The sequence below is a fragment of the Lucilia cuprina genome, chromosome 3 (genome assembly GCF_022045245.1).
Source record: "Lucilia cuprina isolate Lc7/37 chromosome 3, ASM2204524v1, whole genome shotgun sequence".
Taxonomy (NCBI): domain Eukaryota; kingdom Metazoa; phylum Arthropoda; class Insecta; order Diptera; family Calliphoridae; genus Lucilia; species Lucilia cuprina.
Window position 1 is genome coordinate 36,359,838 of NC_060951.1, and position 7,310 is coordinate 36,367,147.

Here is a 7,310-nt window from a genome sequence, read left to right on the forward strand (position 1 = left end):
AAGGAAGGAAGGAAAAAATTATGATTTTTCTAAAGAAAAATATGCGTATTTTTCTTAGAAGTTTGTTTTTTTTTTGCTTGTTGCGTTTTTCGCTCATTCTTTTATAATAAAGTAATTTTTTTTTTTGAAAATTTTTTTTTTTTTGAAATTTTTTCAACCAGGGTGTCAAATCTTAAGAAATAAATACTCTTATAAGTGTAATAAGCACAAAATGACGTTGGAATGTGTAGAAAGGAATGCAGAAGAAGTTGCTTTTGCAATAAGCAGGTAGATAAAAGCAACTAAATTAGTTAAAAGGAAAAACAGAAATAAATAAAATTTAAAGTAAGAGCAACTTACCTTATTTTAAGCTGAATGAACCGATAAGTGAGTGTATGAATTATGGTGGACGATTTTAAACCAAATCTGAAAGTAAACAAGATGAACATATAAAAAATTTAACTTAAATGGAAAATATTCTTAAAAAAATTTTATTTTATTATAAATTAAACATTTCCTTTTGTAGAAAATTTCTCTTAAAATGCAATATTTTCTTTATGGAAAATATTTTCTATAAAGAAAAATTTTTCATTTTTGTTATTCATAATCACTTTATTTCCTTTTAGGTGTATATAGTAAGTATGTAAAGAGTAAGTTGCGGGGGTAGATGTGGCTGCTTACGTATTTTCTTCTAATGTCCTTCAAAAAAATATTTTATTCATTTAGTCTTGCAAAAGGAAATGAGACGCTGTAGTAATGAAGATAACATTTCCTGTTGTCAGCAGTTGTAAAGTTATGAGAATATAAAAGAACAAGACGAAAGAAATACTTAATGAAAACACAAATAAGAACAATGGGTGAAAACTTCTTCTTTTTCGTGTGTTTAGTTTAAGGAAAGTGTGTTTTAAAGAAAACAATCAACTGATTAAAAATGAATTTAAAGTAAAAATTTGTTGATTTAAACACTTTAAATACAATTTTCTTTCCTTTCCTTTAAACAAATTTTCTTAAAAATTTAAAGAATTTTCTCAACAAAAATTGAGATATTTTTTCTATAAATCGCTATTTATACCCTACACCACTATAGTGGGGAGGATATTATGCGTTTGTGCTTATGTTTATATGTCCGTCCGTCCGTCCGTCCGTCTGTGTCTGTGTCCATATAAAACTTGTGCACACGCTACAGGTCGCAATTTTCAAGATAATTATGAAATTTGGCACATACTCTTTTCCTGCTTGAAGGACGATCGCTATTGAAAATGGTTGAAATCGGTCCATTATTCCGCCTAGCCCCTCTACAACCGTACCGCGAACTGGGCCTTTAGGCTCATAATTACGTTAAATGTTCTATTACGTCAATCTGCAAAACTTAGTTTTAAAGAACTGTAAAAGACGGGCCTTATTTGACCCTATCCCCCATACAAACTCCCCTTTAGAAAATGTCTTGAAGGTTAAAATTTACATATAATTTCTAATAAAACGATTAAAATCTACATAAACAACTTTGAAGTAGACGTAAATTCCTCTACCAAAATATATAAGGATAGGCCCATATTTACCCTTACTCCCCATGAGCCCTCTTGTAGAAAATCTATTTTTTTTTTTTTTTGCTCAACAATTCGTCAAAATATTCCACAATACGGTTAAAGAACATATTAAATGCTTTATTTTTTTAAAATTATCCACTTTTTTAACATACTGACTGGTGTAGGGTATCATATAGTCGGCAATGTCCGACTATACATTCATACTTTTTTTTAATTTAGAAATTTTTCTTTAAAATTTTTTTTAGAAACCAAAAGTTTTTATGTATAAAAAATTTCTCAGAAAATAAAGACTTTTCTTGTAAAACTTTCTTAGAAATTAAGGAATTTTTTCTATAGAATATTTCATAAAATTTTCTCTATAGAATATTTTCTAAGAAATTGGCATATTTTCTTTATTAAAAATATCTGAGTAAGTGAGAAATATAAAATTCTTTTAAGAAAAGGGGCACATTTCAGATATTAAGAGATTTACAAAAGTTTTTCTCTAACCAAAAGATTCTGTGAAAATGTTCTCAGAAAATGGGAGAATTTTCTTATAAAACTTTCCTAGAAATTGAGGAATTTTCTCTATAGATTATTTCATAAGAATTGAGAAATTTTCTCTATAGATAAATTCAAAGAAATTGTCATTTTTTTCTATTTAGAAAGAGACAAACATAAAATTCTTTCAAGAAAAGGGACTTTTTTATAGACACATTTCAGATACTAAGAGATTTAAGAGAGTTTCTCTAAAACAAAAAGATTCTGTGTTTAGAAAATTTCACAGAAAATTAGAGTTTTTTAATAAAAGTTTTTCAAAATTGAGAGATTTTCTCTCTTGACAAATTCTTAGAAGTTGACATATTTTCGCTATAGAAAATGTCTCAGACAGAGACAAATATAAAATTCTTTGAAAAAAGGTACTTTTTCTTTAGAAAACATTTCAGATATTAAGAGATTTTCTCTATAAAAAATTTCTCTTAAGCTAAATGGTTCTTTGTGCATTTTCTTAACAGAGAGAGATATTTTCTTTATAAACAATTTTTTTTAGAAATTGATTGTGATTTTTTGATAAAAATTAAAAGATTGTTTGTATAAAACGAAATGACTTTCTGTGTAGTAAATTTTTTAGAATCTTGAAAAATTTTTTTGTTATTAAAATTCTAAGAAAAGGAGATAAATTCTCTATAGCAAATTTCTCTGAAAATTAAAGAGTTTTCTTATAAAACTTTCTCATAAATCGACAAATTTTCTCTATAGAATATTTCATAAGAATTGTGTGATTTTCTCTATAGAAAAATTTTTAGAATGTGGCCAACAAAAATTTTTTTTAAACAAAGCAACTTTTTCCATAGAAAATTTCTCAAAAATTTTTTTATTTATTTATATTTTCTCTATAGAAAATTTCTTCGAAACTAAAAGTTTCTTTGTGATAATGTCATAAAAATTCTAAAAAAGCTAGATATTTTCTAATTGTTTCTATAGAAAGTTTCTCTAAAACCAAAAGATATTCTGTGAAGAAAATTTCTTAGAATCTGCACGAATTTTTCTTTATTTAAATTTTAAAATGAGATAAATGCTCTAGAGAAAATTTCTTAGAAAATGAGAGACTTTTCTTAAGATGAGAAATTTCAAAATTTAAAAGCATTTCTCTTTATAAAAATTCTAAGAAAGTAAGGTATTTTCTCTGTAGAAACTTGTTTAGCAATTCAAATAATTTCTCAATAGAAAATTTCTTAGAAACATAATGATTTTGTAGAGAAAATGTCTAAGAAATTTAAGTCTTAGTAATTTTCTTCATAAAAAATTTCTCTGAAACTGAGAATCTTTCTATAGAAGATTTCCTAAAATTTGTAAGAATTTTCTATAGAGAAATTTTAATATTTCCTCTATAGAAAAATTTTCACATTTCGTAAAATTTTAATCAATGACATCAATGTAATTGTCAAACATTAAATTCATTTAAAATCATTATTGAAATTATCCTTAAATTCTTTTTAGGATAATAGTATTTTTTTTCTCTTATAGAAACCAAGTCAAGCAAATGAGGTTAAATATGCAAAACAGGGAGAATAACTGACAATATTCCTTATTTTTTTAACAAAAACCTCAAAATGAAAAAAAAAATATGTAAAAATATAAATTCAAATTGCCGACATAAAGCCCCTGCAAACAGACTTGCAACCCTTTATGGCAGAGCTAAAGCAATTGGAAGAAAAAAAGTAACAACAAATGTATGTACAAATAAAAAAAACAACGACTGGTATGATGGTTTGTAATTTACAAAGTCAAGTGACAGCTTAAAAATTGCAAATTTTTGTCACTTTTCTTACTCACTACACAACATTAGCGTTCAGTAATAATTTTTTTCTTTTTCCTGTTCATCATACTTGTTGCCTTATTCTTCTTCTACTGATTTGTTCGCCCTTTTCCACAACACAAAACGGATGATGAATATAAAAACCGCTTTGATCATTTATTATGATGGTAGAAAATGTTAAAAAGTGGAAGTAGTAACAAAAAGACGGCCCAAAAAAAAGAAAGCTTGTTACAAAAAAAAAAATAACATAAAAATGTAGTTATCCCCCAACAAAAAAGTACAATACTTTTGGGTAGAAAAAAAAAAAAAACAAAAAGGAAATTGTAGTATAACTTAAGGCACATAAAAATAACAATTGAAATAAATGAGCAGTGGGTAGTAAGAGAAAAAAATTGTAACAATAACAATACCACTACTACTTTTACAACTGCAACAACAACTAAAAATCATTCATAATGAAAAATCTTACATACAAACTTGTATATTTTACAAAATGTGATTGTATATTTTTGTAAGACCTTGTATAGCTTTTTTTCTTTACTCTCTTTCAACACTTGTTAGATTTTATGATTATGTTGGTTTTGTAAAAAAAAAATTCTGTTGCGCAACGAAAATAAAACTTTATGAAGCCTGTATAATTTTCACTTTTTTGGTAAAATTTTTTTCAGCTCCTTTTTATTTTTACTGTCTTTGGTTGGTTTTTGTGTGAAAATTGAATCTTAATTGTTTGCCAGACCACAGTATATAGTGTTAAGTGGTCTTTTATTATTATCTTTTTATTCTAACAAGATCTAAAGTATTCAATAAAACACCGGGTCTTAATATATATTTGATTTGAGGGTAAGAAACACATAAGTTAATGGAACGAAAAAGATAATTAGTATGAACTGAAGTAGAAATATTCCAAAACTGAACTAGAACTGAACTAGAACTGAACTAGAACTGAACTAGAACTGAACTAGAACTGAACTAGAACTGAACTAGAACTGAACTAGAACTGAACTAGAACTAAACTAGAACTAAACTAGAACTGAACTAGAACTGAACTAGAACTGAACTAGAACTGAACTAGAACTGAACTAGAACTGAACTAGAACTGAACTAGAACTGAACTAGAACTGAACTAGAACTGAACAAGAGCTGAACAAGAACTGAACTAGAACTGAACTAGAACTGAACTAGAACAGAACTAGAACTGAACTAAAACTGAACTAGAAGAGAAATAGAACTGAACTAGAGCTGAAATATTAGTCCACGAGAACTAGAATTGAACTTATTTTTTTGTCCTCCTTAATAATCAACTACGCATTTACGTCCTTTTCATTATAATTGAACCTGATATGATGATGAAACAATGTACTCCTACATTTATGCTTTAAAATTGCTACATTTGTTAAACAAGTGGCAATGGTGCTGGTGTTCCTGTCTGATTTTGACCAAACCAAATTAGCCATGGCCAATGCAAGTTATTGATGCATGTGTGCATACATACATCATTCATATTCATGCTACTTGTATGTTATGATGACAACATCAATGTCATCATCTTCATTATCGTCATGTTGTTGTTTCTGTTAATGTTGATGATATCGTTTGCTACTGATGCCGCCTGTGTGTTGTTCTTGACATTATGAGAGGTTTTTTTGTTGCAATAAATAAAACACGTAATTTCATACATATATTTGAATAGTACTATATTGTAGATTTAGTATGGCTGTTTTAAAGTTGAAAATTATAAGAGATTGTTTTAATTTTGTTTTTATTTTTACACGTATTTTTGTAATTTACATATGAATCCGTCATAATTTGTTAAAATCAGAAAAATATTACATTGTTGATACTAGATATTTGACAAAATAAAATGGACATGAGATTGTAGTGAAATATTTTACATTTTTTTAATTCAATTTTTCCTTTTTTTTGTCTTTTATTAGAAATGTAGGGAAAAAAGAAAGGACCTTCATAAATAGTTAGATCATTTATGGAATATCCACGAACAAGCAACAATATTTTGTTCTTTATTCTTTTTGAAAGTAATCAGAAATTTAAAAAGGACTCAAGTATCTTGTGTGTTTATGAGTGCAATATTTTTTATATTTTATTTTCAATAATATGTTTAAATTAGTTACACAAAACCTTTCGACTAGTAATACAAAATGAAAACAAAAATGACCCTGAGCCCTTGTACGTGCTTGCATTATCATGTTTTGATGTTGATGATGGCGATAGTAAAATGCCTATTTTGTGGTTGTAAATACTCAACAGATTTCCAAGGTTTCAGTGTATCGCTTTTAGACAGTAGTTTTCACATTATATATTTGTGGATGATTTAAGTTATAAATCAATGACGTCTCTTTAGTGTCCTCAAGTCACATAAGACTTCTTTAAAGTACGTTTAAACCAAGCACAGTTCAATGAAAGGGGCAAAATAAAATCAGTTAAAAAATTCTACAACTCAGAAGCAAAACACTAGTTCAAGACAGTCACCTTGAACTGCTGGGAAAAACCTTAACTCTTACCAACACGCATAAATCTCAATATTATTCATCAACATTTTAAATAAAAACAAAAAAGAAAAAGTTAAAATATTGTCACATGTATTAAATAACCATGTAAATTTTCACTCACAAATAATTTGAAAAAATAAAAATCTCACACAAACACACATTATATTTGTTAATTTAATCTGCATGTTTTTCATACATAAACCCCATAGAAATTGCAACTTTATTTAAAAACACAATTTCCTTTTTGCCATAAAATTAATTTAAACAAAAATAAAAACATATTAATGACATTGTAACTCAATATAACAAGCGTATAATTTTTTATCTTTTTTTTTTTTGGTAGATATTTGTTTGATGATGATGTGATTTTCTGTGTGTTTCTTTTTTTCTATAAACATATTTTATTTGGCAAAATAAATGCAATTGGAAAAGTAATTTATCATTGCGGTAGTGATGAAATGCAATTGAAATTGATTTTTTCTTTTATTCTACAAACTGTCGATGCTAGTTACTGCTTCAATACGCATTAAATGGAGTTTTTTTATTACTGTTGCAAAAAAAAAAATTAAAAAGAATATATTTTTTTTGAATTCGTTTGCTGTTTTTTGGTTTAAATGTAAATGTGAAAATAATTTGGATCTATTCAAATATTCTGCCATTTGTACTGAAAACGATTTATTGTTAAACTTTTCAGCTATTTTATTAAGCAATAAGTTAAACAGTTAATAAAATTATCATTAGCGAATGTATGAGTTAACTACCGGGTTTTAAAGGAAAAAGGAAGATATTGCTAGTTTCGTATATGAAATAATAAATTATTTTTTTTATTGAAACTCTGTTCTAGTTCTAGTTCAGTTCTAGTTCAGTTCAAGTTCAGTTCAAGTTCAGTTCTAGTTCAGTTCAGTTCTAGTTCAGTTCTAGTTCAGTTCTAGTTCAGTTCTAGTTCAGTTCTAGTTCAGTTCTAGTTCAGTTCTAGTT

At 26.9% G+C, this 7,310-nt stretch overlaps 1 long non-coding RNA gene across 1 annotated transcript in view; it reads right to left on the bottom strand.

The window, feature by feature from the left end:
• Nucleotides 1–339: 339 nt before the first annotated feature.
• The window catches only part of LOC124419151, a 144,268-nt gene continuing 137,297 nt past the window's right edge, over nt 340–7,310 (bottom strand). Inside the window, exon 4 of the long non-coding RNA XR_006940436.1 lies at nt 340–405. This is a non-coding gene — a long non-coding RNA (uncharacterized LOC124419151). The remainder of the gene's footprint in view (nt 406–7,310) is intronic.